The sequence below is a fragment of the Mustela lutreola genome, chromosome 11, assembly GCF_030435805.1.
Source record: "Mustela lutreola isolate mMusLut2 chromosome 11, mMusLut2.pri, whole genome shotgun sequence".
NCBI lineage: Eukaryota > Metazoa > Chordata > Mammalia > Carnivora > Mustelidae > Mustela > Mustela lutreola.
The window spans coordinates 84,911,216-84,929,828 of NC_081300.1; the positions used below are offsets into that span (position 1 = coordinate 84,911,216).

General features: G+C 48.4%; 2 long non-coding RNA genes across 3 annotated transcripts; both read left to right on the forward strand.

Moving 5' to 3' along the window:
- Positions 1-6,531: 6,531 nt before the first annotated feature.
- LOC131811755 (uncharacterized) lies at positions 6,532-9,759 on the forward strand. The gene is made up of 3 exons (XR_009346099.1): positions 6,532-7,377; positions 7,595-7,725; positions 9,208-9,759. It is a non-coding gene; the product is annotated as an uncharacterized LOC131811755 (long non-coding RNA).
- A 1,876-nt stretch (positions 9,760-11,635) lies between these two features.
- LOC131811756 (uncharacterized) lies at positions 11,636-16,258 on the forward strand. 2 transcript variants are annotated; one of them, XR_009346101.1, is made up of 4 exons: positions 11,636-11,776; positions 12,402-12,540; positions 14,212-14,317; positions 14,544-16,258. It is a non-coding gene; the product is annotated as an uncharacterized LOC131811756 (long non-coding RNA). The 2 variants fall into 2 exon arrangements; XR_009346100.1 differs by having other exon boundaries at positions 11,636-12,540.
- Positions 16,259-18,613: the final 2,355 nt, after the last annotated feature.

An 18,613-nucleotide genomic window follows, 5' to 3' on the forward strand; every position in this document is an offset into this window, starting at 1 on the left:
GCTTCTTGCTCCTCCCTTTTATGGCCCAGAGGACATCAGTTTGATGGTTTCTCTGCAATGATCTGAAAGTTCGCACACCCATACTCTGTGTCATTCCACTCAGGGGGACAGGAGGCATGCACCTGGTAGCCACTGCAAGGGCACCAATTTCATCTCTCTCATTCCTTCTCACCAAGATGGTTAGCTCTCAGCAGCCTCTCTTGATACAGCCTGGATTAGGGTCTACCTGAGGGGCAGAAACATCCCTCTTCACCTTGTCTGGGCCTCTGTGGCCCCACACTATGCTAAGTGCCTGCCGAGGCTCTAGTATGGACCAGGAAGAGAAGGATGGGCTCCTGAGGACAGTGAAGTGTCCCTGCCCCTAGCGAGACATGTCTGCTCATGTGTGAGTTAATTCGAGGAAACAAAGCTAAACAGTCCCATCCTTCATCACATCAGCTAAATTTCAGGTGCCCCGTAAAGCATGTTTACAACACAGAACATTTTCATCCTCACAGACAGCTCCCCTGGGCACCTGTTCTGAGCCTGGCAGAGGGGCTGCTCACGGACCTCATCTAACCCAGACTGTTTCCACCAAGTTGGGAACACAGGTTGATCCGTGCGTGGGTGAGAGCTATCTTGATCCCATGGAGACAGGGAAGTGCCATGTGAAGGGGCATCCTTCCTTTCGCTGAGGGCTAGCAGCTGTGCTCAAGGTCTTGTTGAAGGGCTCTGACTCAGGGAGCCCAGGGCAGGTCTGTGGATCTGGTGGAAGTGTAGGTGTTTCCGGGCGAGCCAGCCTGGCCTCCACTGGAGCAGCAGGCGCAAGGGAGCCCCTCTCTAACAACCCGCTGCTCATGCTTGTGACTCTATAGAATGGAGCCTAGAGACAATATATGAAGTCAGCTAAGAGGAAGAAGACCCTCAAGGTAGGGAAGTACACTCAGGTAGGAACAAAGGGGAGAGGGTTCCTGGGAACAGGCAGATTACAGCAGCTACTTTGTAGATCGCGAGTGGGAGGTAGGAAATCAAAAAGATGAAGTCTTTGTATTAGAGGATTTCTTTCTGTTTTTCAGCCATGGAGAGATTTTATTTTTTAGAGAGAGTGAAGGTTTGGGGGGAGGGGCCATGGGAGAGGGAGATGGTGACTCCAGGCTGAGCCAGGAACCTAATGCAGGCCTGCTCCCAAGGATCAGAAACCCAGCTGAATGTAGACATTGAAATGACTGAGCCATCCAGATTCAGTCTCTGTTTTGTTCTTTTCCTGTAATGGTAGGTTTTTTTTTTTTTTTTTAATTTATTTATTTATTTTCAGAAAAACAGTATTCATTATTTTTTCACCACACCCAGTGCTCCATGCAATCTGTGCCCTGTATAATACCCACCACCTGTTGCCCCAACCTCCCACCCCCCCGCCACTTCAAACCCCTCTGATTGTTTTTCAGAGTCCATAGTCTCTCATGATTCACCTCCCCTTCCAATTTACCCCAAATCCCTTCTTTTGAAATAGAAGTAGTCTGCCTCTGGGCTTTGAAGGTGCTCTGTTTGTAATCCTCTTTTCTTATTTGATATTTATGATTCTCTCCAAAAGTGCAGTGAGGCTGCATTTCTCCCTGCCAAACATAAGAGCCTTTGGAGACCCTCCTAGGCTCGTTGGAATTCCAGACCTGTGTGAAGACTGCTGAGCTGGTCATATACCCTGGTGCTCGAGGGTCCCACTGAGCTGTTTCCTGGACGACCCGGGCCAGGACAGGGGCTCTAGAAGTGGGACCATTGTCTCTGCTCCTGTCTGATCCCACTGCTCCAGCCACACGGTAATGGACCTGCTCCCCACATCATGGTCCCAGACCACCCTTGGAACGTCCCTCAACCTGCTCGGGGCCTCACCCAGTCTTTCCAGGGCTTGGGGGCTTGGCATGATTGCTGGCAAGTGCTGGGGTTTATATAGCCATGCTCGCTGTGGAAACCTGTCTCCACACTGACAGCCTAGGTGAATTTGGATATGTCATTTTCCCTCTCCTGTCACATTCACCTCTTCTCTCGGCTAGGACTCTTGTGGGCTGTAGTAACACTCAAGTACGATTCCAGTGTCTATGATCAACCCAGGCATAGGGCAGTACCTTTATTGCCCAGTTGCCTGTCACACTCATGCTCAGCACAAGCCAGGCCCATGGAAATCACCTCCATGCTAGCTGGTTTGACTCACGGGTCAACTGAGGTAGGACTAGGGAGGATGGCAGTAAACCCATCATCCATCATTGCTCCACTGTTGCCATTTCACAGAGCAATCAGGTTGTCGGAGGTGAGAGGAGAAGGGAAAGAAGAAATTCATGATCCGGGGAAGGATGAGGGAGCATAGTAGGAGGGAGCCGAGGAAGACAGGAAATCATGGGGACAGAAAGTCATGGGCAGCACCTTGGATGCCTCTTGAAAGAATGGGATGACAGGCTTTGGTTGCAGGTGCCAGTTCTGAAATGTAAGGGCCAGAAAGGGCCCAGAGACCCTGGAGGACTTCATATCAGTGGGCTAAGGGGATCATGGTTCTGGGGCTGGTGAGATGGGGGGACTGCAGAGCTGAGGACAGAAATTGAGTATTTGGGTCAGGGACATGATCCTGGGAGAAGTGGCCTGAGTCCTCACCTCAGCCTGACTGTCCCCTTTCCCTTCGCAAGGCATGGCCATGTCTGTTACCATCGCTCTGCCCAGAGAAGACTATTTCACAGACTTAGAAGATTCAGAACAATAGATCCATAATCCGTGTGCCATCATTTCCTCTTTCATTCCATTATACTCTTTCTTTTCTTTCTTTTTAGTTTCTTTAGGTAATGAATTATTATATTTTGAGATGGAGTGAGATCATGGGATGGGGTGAGGGGCAAAAGGAGAGAGAGAGAGAGAGAATTCCAGGCAGATTACCCACTGAGTGCAGAGCCTGACAGGGGACTCGACTCCACGACCCTGAGACCATGGCCTCAGGACTCACACACTTCACCAGCTGAAGAAACCAGGCACCCCTCCTCTCTCGTACTGATAACCTCCTTTTGGTAGCTTCGGCTACTTTCCTCTTTCTTGCTTTTTATGATTCTCATCCTGTAGGACCTGGGCTTATGCAGGCACTTGCTCTTCTCAGATCTTCAAATCTATAGTCTCTGTCCTCAGCCCTGCTCAGCAACTTCCTCAGCATTTTCCTGGTTTCTGGTCCCCAGTCTGCATGAAAAAGCGAGTGCACAAATGAGCCATAGGCAGACCGAACATGAAGATGGGTTTCTGACCACAACCAATCCAGGACCCAATCCTTGTTGTCAGCCGAGCAAGCAGGCTTACTATGTATGTCAGACTTGGAAGGAGGTTGGCTGCTGTATCTAGCAAAAGGCCAGGAATCTGCACCAGATCCCGCAGAACAATAGGCCCAAATGGCCGTAGTTCTATCTGAGAGCTTCCCTAACTCTTGTCCCCACTCCCCACCTAGGTCTGACGGACCAGAAAACATCAAGTTGGGACCCCGAACAGGCACATAGGATGCCTCACTTCTAGACAGCTCACTAAGGCTCTCTGGGCCAATAGGCTCCCATCGGGCATAGCTGAGGCCTTCCCTTTTCCCCACTAGCGTGAGTTCTCACTCTTCTGCTTGATGTGGAGTCTCTGCCAAATGCATATAATGGTGGCTTGACTCCCTTGCTCTAGCAAGCTCTGATATTCTTTGCCTGTTGTTATTTGCTTGGCCTTCCTTTACAGGACAAGTCATACCAGAGGTCCCGCCAAGACCCCGTCTGAGCTGCCGTTGCTTCAAAACCACAGCTTTCCAGCCTGGCACCTGGGCCTTCTTCTGGGGTCCCCTTTTTTTTGGCCTCCTTGGTGGAACCAGACCATTCCTTTTTGTCTGCTTATGCTGTCCTTTTGGTTACAATGTTGTATTGTTCTGTGCAAACCTGTTGTGAGTCATAAGAAGAAGAATCAGAGCTTGGAACCATGTATAGGCTCTTGTGAATCTTGTCTGAGCCTGCCTCAGAGACCAAGGAGATTGATGATCTCAGCAGATTGTCATCCACCGCGATGAACTGAGCTGAAGGTCCCCAATCACAAAAGCTGAAGTTCTCCCACTAAGTCAATGTTGGGTCCTGGCAGTATCCTCTCTGGGTTTCCACTGGGTGGAGAGTCCAGACTGATGGGTCTGTGTTCAGAGGTGGCCAACTGTCATTTTGGAGGGCTCAAGACATGAGATATACTAATGTTCTATTTTGACCAACCATCACCACTTCTCTTCGGAATCCTCTAAATGTAAACTCTCTCTTCTCCCAGAAAACAAAAATGTCTGCTTCCTGTATGTACTGTCCTCACAATCTCAAGTCTTATTCCCCGCAACTTTGCCAATGATGATTTGGGTCTTCAGGGCCCACTCTGGACAACCTGATTTGACAAAATCGTTCATTTGAGAGGCAGGCATGTAACACACAAGATATTGGGTCAAGGCTCCCATCTAGTTCTTTGTTCATTTTGTTTATGCTTAGTTAAAATACTACTTCTCATTTCCCATAAACGGCTTGCTGCCATTCACCCAGAATGACCCCTTTACTCCTTTTTTTCTTATTATAATCACTATACTAATTATTATCCTTGTTAAGTGAGAACATAGCCTATGCCACTCCTCTCTGTGCTTCTGACCGCAGGATGTGCCATCCATCCCTGGACCCCATGGCAAATCCTTCTGGGAAATTCAGATTTCAACAAATGAAAGGAATCACCAAGACTGGAAATTCCAACTCCTGGGTGAGCTCCAAAAGGCGGCGACTTTAATTGTTCGGGCACACGACTTGGAGGATTTACTATTTATGCCACAAATTAGAACAATGTTCCCTTTATTGGAAACTGCATAAATAAGAAAGCCTGTAAGAAACCTATCTCTAATTTTGGGGAAATTGACTCATAATACAATGTATGTGGAAGATGGAATATGGATCCGTCTGAGCCTATTGTTGGCATAGTGATTTTCGTGCCATTGCTGTAGATTTCTAGTTGGCAGGAGGTAGTGGTATTTGTGTTACTGTTTACACCTTTTGGTCCATAAAGTAAGACAGAACAGTCTCTGAAAGGCCTTAAGGAAGAAGCTGTTTGGCATTAAGGCTGATCCTCATGGCTAAGGGGATTAGTTCTCTTGGACTCAGTTGGGCAATAGGGGTTCCTGTTTGGAAGCACCCTATAGTGACCCTTAACATGTTCTTGTTTGTTGTGTTTGTCTTCATAGTGGTCATAGTGCTGGTCCACTGCGTTCTAGCCAGAGTCTTACAAGCATCTATACAGATGTTCTGTCATCACATGCATGGTCAAGATCTTCCAATACAGTTGCCTGTGAAGATGACTAGACCATGTTCAGCAGTGAAGTGTTTGATCTCTGGTCTTCTCTGACTGGGCCAACCTCTCCCAAGGCCCAAAATGGGGACAGACATGTGGAAGACATGAACGGGCAGTGCCATGACCATACATAACAATAGGTCTCAGGGGGTCAAGCCTCTGCCTTCGGCTCAAGTTATGATCTCAGTGTGCTGGGATTGAGCCCCACATCGGGCTCTCTGCTCAGTGGGGAGCCTGCTTCCCTATCTCTCTGCCTGACTCTCTGCCTACTTGTGATCTCTCTGTCAGATAAATTAATAAAATCTTAAAAAAAATAATAGGTTTCTTGCCTGAAGTGTGTAGCCCAGGAAATCAACCCATTATCTACAGTTTTCTCCTTGGAAAGCATCAGAATACAATCTGGGCCATCCGGCCTATAAAGTGTACCAATAACCTCTGTAGCAATTGTCCTCAAATGACCAGGAAATGGTTTGTGACTGAGTCTGTCCTGATTTCTTTCCCTATACGCACCTGAGGCCCAGCAGATACAATAGCCCTGACAAAGACATGGGATGTCATGCTTCTAGACCACCGGCTACAGCTTTCTTATGCCCAGAGGCTCTAATTGGGGCATCCCTGAATCTTGAATCTCTGCCGAAATGCAAGTGATAGTGGCTGACTCCCCAGGCATGGAGCTGGGCTAAGTCAGGTGTACTAGGCCCACCCTGCTCTAAGGGAACCCTGCGAAGTCTGGTTCTGGCTCAGGTACTACCCACACTGGTGTTTTCCTGACTTGGGTGGCTCTGGACACGTACAACTCCCGCTCCATTTCAACTTCCAAGATTGCTCCAGCAAGGGTCTGCTTCCAGAAGTTCCCTTCCCTTTTTCTTCAGCTTTAGAAATATGAAGACTGAGGCATGACACAACCATGTGGAGTTGCTGAATAAGATTCTGGATGTCTGGGACATAGTGCGGGCAAAAGTTTAGATTTGAAGTGGGGCCATGAATTCCGAATGTTTGGAACTGATGAGCATAGAGTTTCCCTAAATGCATGAGAAAATAGGAAAATAATTCTGGAGAACCTTGGTGAGTATCCTGGGGAGGAAGTTGGCAGGTTGTTGGTATGGAAGGGCCCCTCTAAGAGAAGAAGGAACAAGCCCCCTGCCCTGTAAGGAAATAATGGAGAAAGTCTGTAGAGACATGATCTGGGGAGACGCTTTGCAAAGGAGTGGGAAATTTGCCCACTCAGAGCCAGTGCAGCCCCTGTTCACTCTCGGCCAGGCCTTAGGCCAAGCTGTTTGTATACTTGCTCAGATCAACAAGCGGTAAGACACTGAAGGTCACAGGTTTAATTTATTAAGCCACCAAAGCACCAATTCAGGTGGCCATTTTCCCAGTGCGTGCATAGTAACTGGTCCGCCAGTGTTGGTCAGTAAAAGGAATCTAATTCTTGGCAGAGCCATCCTAGGACAGTTGGCTTGGAATGTCCCAGGTTCTCAGCAGTTGAGCAGACCACTCACTGGCCACTAAGTGTGGTCAGCTGGTCCCTAGGAAGGCTCCATGTGAGATAGCTGGTAATATGAAGACTGATGGAGGATGGCCATGGTGGTTTTTTTCCATAGGCACTTCAGAGGGGCTTCTCTTGGAGGTAACTGTCTTGGGGTTTGGGTCATGGGTGGAAACCTAGAGGTGGGGGGCTGAGTGAGCATGTGGACTTTTCTGTTGGCTCAGGCACCTCCTCCAGCAGGAGTGTCCAAGAAAGAGACTTGGCTGTGGGCGTCAAGGCATGATCTCACATGCTCCAGGAAGGTGACTCGTGTTCAGGGATCTCTCTCCCCAGGGAACCAACTCTATTCCTGTCCTGGACCCATCCTCATCTGTATGGTAACTCCTAGCATGTCAATTTATCTCTGTACATTTCAGGGCCCTCACTCTAGAATATGGCTTACGACCCCTTTCTGTCCCCCCACACCTCAAAAGGGCCCACATGGGGATTACAGGAGATGGTCAAAGGTGTCATCCACGAGCTGTGAAACAGCTGCATTTCTCCAATGCCTCCATGAAATGAAGGTATGTGCCCACAGGACCTACCTGTCCGGTGTTCTTAGTGCACCCCCAACTGCAAAACCTCCACAAGCCCAACTTGGATTCAGGAGGCTCTACTGAGCAGGCAGCAGATGAATAATGAGATGAAAGGATTGAACTAGGAATAGGTTATCACCCATTTCCCTGGGTTCTTCTGCCAGCAGGATGTCCACAGTTCTCTCTATTATGATGCATTTCTCAGGATCTTGCCTCAAGGATTAAGAAGAAATGTTCACCCGAGGTGAAGAATATCAACTGGCCTGAAGCAGTGATTCGCGAAACATCACATCTGGCCAAACAACGGGAGGCCCCCTATGGATGGCCCACTTGAAGGTACTGTGGAAACACACTCTTTAGGTTCATTTCAGAATAATGAGTCTATTTTCATCAGTGACCCATATTTAAGACAAAACTATGAGATGTTCAGCTACATTCCTCTCTCCTGCATGCAATGGTGGATGATCAAGTCAATCGGTAGTGCCTCTAACTCTAGACATCAAGATACACTCCACCTCCAGAATGGGCTCCTGTTGAACAGTAAACAAAATCTCTAGCCAATGTGTGGACCGTTGTTTTTTTCCTCTTTTGCCTACATTCTTTGTTTTTCTTATGTTCAATTAGCCACCATAGATTACATGTTTAGTTTTTGATGCAGTGTTCAGTGACTCATTGTTTGCATAGAACACCCAGTGCTCCTCACCACATGTGTCCCCCTTAATACCCATCGCCTGATACCCCCTCTGCTCCCCTCCCCTCACCCTTCTGTAACCCTCAGTTTTTTGCAGGAATCCAGAGTCTCTCATGGCTTGTCTTCCTCTCTGATTTTTTCCCATTCATTTTTCCCTCCCTCCCCCTATGGTCCTCTGCACTATTCCTTGTTTTTTTTTTTTGTTTTTGTTTTGTTTTTTTTTCCCTTTTTTAAAGTTTTACTGTGTTGTTAGTCATCATACAATATGTCATTAATTTTTGATGCAGCATTCCAAGATTTGTTGCTTATGTATAACACCCAGTGCTCCATACAATACGTGCCCTCCTTACTACTCACCACCAGGCTCATGCATCCCCCACCCCTCCCCTCCAAAACCATCAGTTTGATTCTCAGGGTCCACAGTCTTTTTTGGATCCTTTTCATGAACAGAACAAAATCATGTAGTATCCATCTATGTGCCAGAACACACACTGAACCCTACCTTTTGGGGAGTATTTAAAATACTTCATTTAGATAAGTATCGATTTTATGTATTTCCCTCCACTGGTCCACTCATACAGAAATGCTGTGTTAAAAAAACAGTGATTCGTTTCTCATAATTACTCACGAAGAGCCTGTTTTTCCCACACACAGTGACCGAAAAATTGGTCAGTGAATTCACAAAGGTTGAGAGATAACAAAGTACCTAGCCTTAGCTACACACAGAGAAAAAGCAGATCAAATACATAGATGGTGAGAGAATGACATAATTTGATTAGTATGTGCTTAGAGAAATATGACTTTGGAAAATGGAATTGGTGTTAACACTGCTTTTGATTTCATCTGGGACCCATGTTAAACTTTGTTCTAGAAATGTCTGATGACTCAGGACGGTAAAAATGGATAGGGATGGTGTTTTCAATCAAGAATGGGACCTCTATTTATTCTCAATATGTGTTTCTTTTCCCCTCTTCACCCTAAAGTTGGGCTAGTGACTCTATGGGGGGGTGCAGGTCACCTCCCCTCATTTCATTTCCTTTCAAAAACAGAGGGATAATGTGTGAGACCAGAGTTCAACTTTGGAAAGGAAGTCTTTCCTCTCATGTGCCACCCTTGTCTGTGACTAGGCACCTGTCTGGACAGAATGAGTTGGCCACTGTGCAGCTCGAGTGACTCTGAAAGGTCTATGATGACACCATCACCATGGCGACGAGAGAGACACCTCTGCTGTGCTGTCCAAAGGTCCCTCTTTGGGCTGAGTGAGTCATTGAGACACGTACAACTCTCAAGGACGGAAACAGGATTGGAAATATTTTGTGTGGCTGCTGTTGTGATATGTTCTTACAGATCTCCGGACTGCTGTTTGCTGCTAACCAGATAGTTCCCTCTTCCTCCAAATATTTTCTCATCAATGATAATTTTCTCTCTCCCAACTTGTCATTCGGAGTTATACAAATGTTTTATAGTTTAGTTTTATCCCTTGATTTCTATTTTTGGTTATTCTACCAAGCTAGCTGCCTTTTGTCCTTAGTTGTGAAAACTGTACTCCTCCCTGTGATATCCTGCACCACACCCTTGACACACTAGGTTCCCCTAGGGGAGAAAATACGGCAATGTCTATTTTCATTTCTGTCCAAAATTATATATTCCAATATATGTTCAATATATATATTCGCGATAAGCACCTCCTGAAGCCAACTTGAAAATAGAACCGGCTCCTTCTCCCCTGAACTGTGAACAGGCCTAATATGGGGAAATTCATCAATTCAATTAAAGGGGCCCACTGCCTCCAAACACCTCCCCCCCCACCCCCGGCCCAGCTCAGCCTGAGAAGCCTCGAGTGCCTGCCTTTGGGGACCCAGCGGGATTGCCCGCAGGAAGGACGCATGGATGAGCCTGAAAGTCCCACCCTCTGCCAGAGGAGAGAAAGTTTGTCATTTACCCGGGCGCTGGGCTGTCACCACTCCGGGTTCCTTCCTCACCCGGCTCCGGGCGTTGAGCCCCCAGCCTGCGGGGAAGCGGCTGGATCTGGAAGCCCTGATTGGGGGCAGGAATCGTTTGGCAGCAAGTCGGGCGCCCCGCTCCCCCTCCGGAGCCCTTCTACCTGGCCCTGCCGCCTCGACCCTTACCTGAGGGGGTCTCGGCCACTTGCAAACTCTGCTAGCGGAGCCCAGCAGGCGCCAGGGTCTCCCTCGGCGACTCGCGCGTCCCGCTTGGCTCGCCCGCTCCGTGGGCGCCTTCCCCGCTGCCAGCCGCTGCAGTGGCATCCAGCAAAGCCGACTCGGGATCGCCTTTCTCGCCACCAAGCCTGCTCAGCGCCGGGTCCGGGGCGGGGGTGGGGGGCTGCTCTTCGGGGCTGGCGCAGGGGGCCACCCTGCGCGTGGCCAACGGGAAAGTGCAAGAGTGTGCGTCCTGGATTGCAGCAGCGGCGACAGCGGCGGCCGAGGACTAGGAGGCGGTGGCGACGCCAGCCGGCGAGCCGGGGAGGCGGGCGGCGGCGCGAAGTGGAAGCCCGGTTCCCGCGAGCCTGGCGCCCGGGCGGGCGGCACTGCGGGTGCCCTGCGCCGGGACGAGGCCCCGAGCGCGCGCGGCCACCGGGTCGGGGGCTGGCGAGGCCGGGGCACGGCGGGCGCGGGCGGCGGCTGGGCGCCGGGCGCCGGGCTCCGGCCGCTGTGCCTCGCGCTCGCCGCCTCGCGCGCTGCCTCGCTTGCTGCCCGGACTTCCCGTCTCCCGCCCGAGCTCCCCGCGCCGCCGCCGCCGCCAGCAGCATGCCTCAACCGGGCGAGCGCTACCCCCGCTTAACTCCTTACGTGCCACCTGGCCCACCCGCAGCCGTCCGCGGAGCCAGGCAACTCAGCCCCAGGCAGGCCTCCCGGCCTCGCTTTGCTTGTCTCTAAAATGGGCTCGCGGCCCGGCTCTGGGGAGTCGGGTAGAGAATTAACGGAACGGATTAGTGATGCGAAGTGCCATGCGGCTGGCATTAAGGAAGTGCTCGATAAATGGCAGAGGATTGGCTGCTTCTGCTGCTGCTGCTGCTGCTGCTGCTGTGCTGGGTTAGCAGGTTACCTTGTAGAGTAAACACCCTGAAAAGGGCGGTTTGGTTTGCTGGTGTTTACTTTGTTCTTTTTAACTGGAAATAGGTTTAAGCTGTGTGACCCTGGGCTAGTCATTTACCCTCTCTGAGCCTGTTGCAGAAGATTCCCTCTGCACTGTGTGACCTTGGGTCTCAGCACCCCCTCTGAACCTCTTGTAGTAGCCTCATCTGTAAAGTGGGGGATGATCGATGTGGCTCACCTTCAAAGGACCTCCTGCAAATCTCTGGAAAGGGAGCTGCTCTCAAGAGAACCACCATGGAGCCAATCTCCTAAATGCCAGGCACCTGGCCAGGGTAGTTCCAAACACATCACCTCATTAAGTTATGGAAACAACCCTAAGAGGCAACTTGTTTCTTTTCTTTCTTTCTTTCTTTTTTTTTTTTTTTTTAAGATTTTTTATTTCTTCATGTAACAGAGAGAGAGATCACAAGTAGGCAGAGAGGCAGGCAGGGGTGGGGGGGGGGGAGCAGACTCCCCACTATGCAGAGAGCCCGATGTGGGGCTCCATCCCAGGAGATCATGACCTGAGCCAAAGCCAGAGGATTAACCCGCTGAGCCACCCAGGCCTCCCAAGGCAACTTGTTTCAACTCCCCTTCGCAGGTGAGAGATTTGGCGCCCCAGGATGTTAAGTTCACCCAAGTTAGCACGCTTACAGAGGATTGGAGCTGGACCCCAGGACCTTCTGACTCCCAAACCAGTACCGTTAAGCTGGGGATTGAAGGAGAAGCTCTAATGTGGGCCAACCTTTGTTGAGGCTAGCAACCAGAATTTGCATCTGCATTTCTTTAATTAGAACATGTTGTATTTCCAATTATAAAATTAATTCTGGTCTAATGTAGGTATTTCAGAAAATACTAAAATATAGGAAGGAAAGCAAATCAACCCTATTCCTACCACCCAGAGGTAATAATGAAGATCTTGATGTAGTTCCCCCACTCTTTTTTCTATACCCACATGTAAAGGCAGTTCGCATAAGGCGAATAATCCCAAGCACACCATTCTGTATCAGGAGATAGGAAGGGTCTGGCAGATGCAATTCATGAACCCCTTGCTGAGACTGGACCCCCCAGGTGCCCCCAGCTTCAACAAACCCAGATGACAGTTACCCTACCACTAGTCCAATAGAAACCTTACCAGGTTGGGGATTTGTGCATTTCACCCAGTTACCATTGGACAAACCCTGCTCTGATGCTTTCCCTTCTCCCACTGTTCCTGTGTCTTTTAGAAGACCAAATCATTCCTTTGCCTGGAGTATAGAGACTACAGATGTCACACACACCTTCCAGGCTGCCCAACCCCATCAGGAACAAAGCATTCCCAGAGTGAAGTCCCCAGGAGGACAGAGGCAGTGCTACGGCTTAAAGGTGCAAGCAATCTGGGTTCAAATCTGTGCTCTGTCTCAAGCAGCTGTCACCTCTCTGAGTCTGTTTCACATCTATAACATGGGGCAGAAAGAACACCAACCCTCTGGAGTCGTGAGGCTTACACAAGACGAAGACCAGTAAATACTCAACTCATAGCAGCTATTGCTTTTCATTAGGGAGGAGAAGTGATCTGAATAACACTAATACTGATTGTCAACAACTGTTGAGTCCTTGCAAAGTGCAGACACAATTCCCATTAATTCCTAACAACAACTTCAGGTGATCGGTATTAGGACTTAGTCCATTGAGAGATGGGGAAACTGAGGCCCAGAGAGATGAAATCCTCTGTCAGAGGGTACATAGTAAGCTCACAGTAGAGGTTGGGTTAGATCCCAGCTCTTCTGGCCCCTGCGGCCCAATCACCAGCACAATTCCAAATGGCAGACTTGGTACCTTTCCCATGTCCTCCTTGTCCCTCCCCAGCTCAGAACCCTCTTGCTCTGTCTGGGGGACAAACCTCCTCCTGGGAGTGATCTGAGTGATCTAGGGACTGACACCTGGCTATGGAGCCCCCTGCAAGGTGCTGGGGATCTGAGAACAGAGCTATTAATCTCCAGCAGCCAACGCCAATCCCCAACGCCCCCTCAGGCATAGGCACTGGGCTCATGGAGAAATGGAAAAAGCCCCAGGCTGGGACTCAAGCAGGTGAAGTTCAAATGTTAGGCAAGTGTCCTGGATTGATCACTCCCCATTTTCATCAGCCACAAAAGGACGAATAATGTTTTCCCTGCCTACTTCCTAGGGTTGTTGGGAAAATTATGGATTGGAAAACACCTTGAGGGTAGAACCATGTATAAATACACAGCTGTGATGTTAGAGTCATCACAGGCATCACCATACAAGCAGTACAACAGAGCATCGTGACATTCTGTAGCCGTGGAAACTGCGGGCTCTGGAGACAGGATTGTTTTCCCCCATATAATGTCCACCATGTGGAGGGAGGGGGCTGATTCTGCTTTTTCTTCCCTTGCCTAATTCTTGGGGTTGCCAGGGCACCATCCAAACACTGTGTAACCCCCTTGCTGGTCTCTGAAACCAAGAGATTGAGATTCGCTATAGAGAGTAAGGAGTAGGGGCTCCTGGGTGGCTCAGTGGGTTAAGCCTCTGCCTTCAGCTCAGGTCATGATCTCAAGGTCCTGGGATTGGGCTCACTGTTGGCCAGGGAGCCTGCTTCCCCCTCTCTCTGCCTGCCTCTCTGCCTACTTGTGATCTGTCTGTCAAATAGATAAATTTTTTTAAAGATTTTATTTATTTATTTGTCAGAGAGAGAGAGAGAGCACACAAGCAGGAAGAGGCAGAGAGAGAAGCAGGCTCCCTGCCGAGCAAGGAGCCCGATGTAGGACTCGATCCCAGGACACATAGGTGTCCTGAAATAAATACATAAAATCTTTAAAAAAAAAAAAAAAGTAAGGAGTAAAGTTTTAGGATTTTTGTCTAAACCGCACACACAGTCAGTTCGGGCAGAATGAGACAGTCCCATTTCCTCTAGGCCTGATCATTGGACAAACTCTAATTTTTGCTAAGGTCCTGCTCTGAGCAGGTCCTTGGCCTGGCCCTCTTTTGGGTATCAGGTTTCTGAGCCTCTTCCTCTCTCTGCTCTCGCTATTTCAGCACAGAATCTTACTGTTTCTTGGCCCAAGTCTGCTGCAGGACTCACGGAGGAGAGTGAAGAAACAAAGCCATCTTTGAAATCAATTATAAAGACCAAAACAATGATGTAAGAGAGCTTCTGTGAGTAAGATGATGTAACACCTCCAAGCTATGTTCATAGAACAAGTCACTAACCAGTACATCCCTGTCTTTGAACCACAGCGTCTAAAAATAGTATTTGCTGTAATTTCCTGAGTAGCTGGTATAAATGGAAAGAGTGTTAGAGTAGTGAGTGAGCTGTGTTGGGTGGTAACTAACTCCCCTTTGATGGTAGTTTTCTTTTTCTTTTTTAGGATGTCGTTTATTTTTTTTATTTGACACAGAGAGAACACAAGCAGGAGGAGCATCAGAGTGAGAGGAAGAAGCAGGCTCCCCGAGAAGCCGGAAGCCCAACACTGGGGCTTAGTGTGGGGAGTCTCGGCTCATGACCTGAGCCAAAGGAGTCTGCCAGGAATCTCTCTCTGCTCCCCAGCCCCTCCATTCAGAATCCTCCTATGATTTCCGCCACGTCCCCCCTCCCCCGCCCCAGCCCCACTCTTCTGATGGGGGCTGGTCTGCCATGCAGAATCCCAGAGTCCAAGGGCTGTGTCTTTCAACCATTCCTCTGTCCCTGGCACTCACTGAACACAGTGCTCTGCACACAGTAGGCTGTGTTAGTCTGCTTGGGCTTCTGTAACAAAAACACTGAAGACTGGGTGGCCTATAAGCAACGGAAATTTATTTCCCACAGTATCGGGGGCCGGGAAGTGCAAGACCAAGGTGCCAACAGATTCGGTGTCTGGTGAGAGCGCACCTCCTGGTTTGCAGACAGCCATTTTCTTTCTGTGTCCTCTTAGGGTGGACGGGACTGAGGGATTTCTCTTCAGGTCTCATTTGTAAGGGCAAGGATCCTATTCATAGGGCTTCCACCCAGGTAACCTATTCACCTTACAAAGGCCTCACCTCCTCCTACTATCACCTTAGGGGTGAGGTTTTAATGTACGAATTTTGGAGGGACACATTCGGTCTAGAGCACAGGTGCTCTGAAAGAAATGAATGAATTAATAAAACCGTCCAGTATTGCCACAGATATATACAGATGAAAAGAATATCTGGTGTGATCCAGAGAGTTCACTCATTAAAAATTCAGTAAAAGAGGCAAAGGTATGTAAAAGTAGAAGAATGTGTACTGCAGTACCTTTTAATGGCAGAACGCCAGAAAGAATCCAAATGCCCAACAAGCGAGAGAACAGAGGGACCAATTCCAATATATTCTTAAAGGGAAGGTACCACACGGCCGTGAAAAGTAATGAACTAGAACTCTATGCATCAGCTTGGATAAATCTCAGAAATTAGAGCATTGAGTAAAAAAACCAAAAAGCTGGCTGCAAGATAATAAATAAGCTAATTGCAAAAGGACACATACATAATACTAGTTCATAAAATTCAGAACTATGGAAGACAATTCAGTATATTTTTATGAGCACCTACATGTACAGTAAAAGCAGAGAAACTCTGAATACCAAGTTCAGGAGAGAGTTTATGGCTGTGGGGGGAGAAAGAGGGCAGCAAAGATCCCAGAGCACTTTCATTGTGTCTTTAATGTTCTACTTCTGATGCCGTTTGGTGGATACATAGTTTTATTGTTTTTTGGATTTTCTATTGTATGCCTGAAATATTTTATTTTATTTTTTATTTTTATTATTTTTTTAAGATTTTATTTATTTATTTGATGGAGAGATCACAAGTAGGTGAGGAGGCAGGCAGGGGGTGGGGGGAAGGAGCAGGCTCCCTGCCAAGCAGCCCCGAATGGGCTTGATCCCAGGACCCTGAGATCATGACCTGAGCTGAAGGCAGAGGCTTAACCCACTGAGTCACCTAGGTGCCCCCCTGTATGCCTGAAATATTTTATTAAAGAAAAAAAACCCAAGCTAGCTGTTGAGAGTGAAGGCCTAATTCCTATCTCCATTCAGATATTCGCTATGTGTCTCGAACAAGCGATTTAATTTCTGAGCTTCGGTTTCCTCAACATTACAATAGGGATAATAAATCTTGGAAGAATTAAGTGACATCATGGGTGTAAATTGCTTAAAGCAATGGAAGTATTCAACAAATGATAACTATTCATATCATAATTAATTATCAATAGCAGTTAGTTTCAAATTATTTGAAAACTGGAGACATCCAAGAAGATCAGCCATTTTAAAAAAGATTTTATTGTTAAGTAATCTCTACACCCAACATGGGGCTTGAACTTAAAACCCTGAGATCAAGAGTCACATGCTGCACCGACTGAGCCAGCCAGGCACACCCAAGATCAACCACTTCTAACCTGTCTTCAGAGATGACACCCCAAGACTTGAGAGGTTGGGAAGCTGTCTGAGGTCATGGGGGGCATGGGAGGCAGCACTGAGGATGGGAGGTGTGCAGAGGACCCCCGTCTGGGTAAGGTGCTGAGCAGGTCTCTGTTCCAAAGTGCTTCCCTCAAAACCTCACTTCCTTCTAGGGAACCAACAATGGTCACATGGGGACCTACTAAAACAGGGACACAGGTCCTAGAGGTACCCGGACAGGTTCTAATGTGGCTTCCTAATCCCAAGGCCTATTTATGTCACCATGAAAGAGATGGAGAAGAATAATGTCACAAGGGCATCCCTTTCTATTTTATATAACTATATTTTTAAATATTTTAATTATTTATTTGTCACAGAGATATCACAAGTAGGCAGAGAGGCAGGCAGAAAGAAAGGGGGAAGCAGGCTCCCCACTGAGCAGAGAGCCTGATTCGGGGCTCCACCCCAGGACCCTGAGATCATGACCCAAGCCAAAGGCAGAGGCCCAACCCACTGAACCACCCAGTTGCCCCCTATTTTATATATTTTTAGTAAAAAATCTGATGCCTAACACACAGAGGCATATATCTTCACAAAAATACACAAATTCAAATGCACTGTTTGTTAATAGCCCCAAACTGGAGACAACACAAATGTCCATCCGTGGAAGAATGGACAGCGTTGCACTCTTTCTGCAGGATAATACTCTCCGGCAGAGAATGAACACACTACTGCTATCGGGACCACACAGACGAATGTCCCAAACAGTGTGGATGAAACAAACCAGACCCAAAGCTTTTACTTGCTGATATTTACATGAAGTTCAGCACTGGCAAAACTAACCAGGAGGCTAGATGTCAGAGTAGTGGTTGTGCTTCAGTGAGAGGTTGGAAGTGGGCTGGGGGGGCCATCCGGGAATGGATAGTGTTGCGTTGGTTGGTCTGGGTCTTGGTTCCCAGGGTGTGTTCTTCGTGAGAATGCATAAGCTATACTCTTATTGCTTGTACACTTATGGCCATATATTACACTTCAATTAAAATATTGTTTAATATAAAAAAAACTTGCCAATTGCAGTATTTTAACCACTATTAGTTACTGATTGTTTATGCGACATCACGGATGGAGTCATATGATATAGAGGGCAATTGTGGGCCTCTCAGTTAGCAACTTCTCCGAAGCCTTGACCTTGAACGGTACCAGCTGAAACCAGCTTTCGTTTCAGGCTCACTGAAAGGGGGGATTGTCTACTGAGGACCCAGCCAGGTGGAGACAAGGGCCATTACTCAGGACATCTGATCCAAAGAGACAGGGAAATTATCTGATTTGGCAGTTTCCTGGGATCAGATGTCCCAGATATTGGTCAAACTGCCATGGAGACACCACACATCCCAGCCAAAATACCCACCAGGTGGACCCTTCTCCTGGAGCCCTAATTGTGAGCGGAGCGCAGAGAGAGGCCTGTGCCACCCCGGGGTTTCCTTTCTGCAAGAGGAGCCAAAGGAGCTCTTCCAGAATCTGCAGAGGCGCCAGAAAGGTAAGGCCGATCTGGTCCCAGCGGCGCTCCAGGCCTGTCCCCTCCAAGGACCCAGCTCTGAGCCTTTGGGCAAAGATGATCTCATTCAATCTAGCAGCCCTAGGAAAGAAGTAGCATCACAACTCCCATTTTGGGTGGAGGAAACAGGCTGGGAGGGGTTGAATGAGTCTCCCAGGACTGAACACCAGGGGTGCTATTCCCCATTTCTTTCTTTCTTTTTTTTTTTTTTTTTAAAGATTTTATTTATTTATTTGACAGAGAGAAATCACAAGTAGATGGAGAGGCAGGCAGAGAGAGAGGAGGAAGCAGGCTCCCCGCCGAGCAGAGAGCCCGATGCGGGACTCGATCCCAGGACTCCGAGATCATGACCTGAGCCGAAGGCAGCGGCTTAACCCACTGAGCCACCCAGGCGCCCTATTCCCCATTTCTTATCCAAGTTACTGGCCCATCTGGCATCCCTATGAGCTTCACTTCCACTGGATGCTCAAGGAGTTCAGGTCCCCCGCCATGCAGGCTC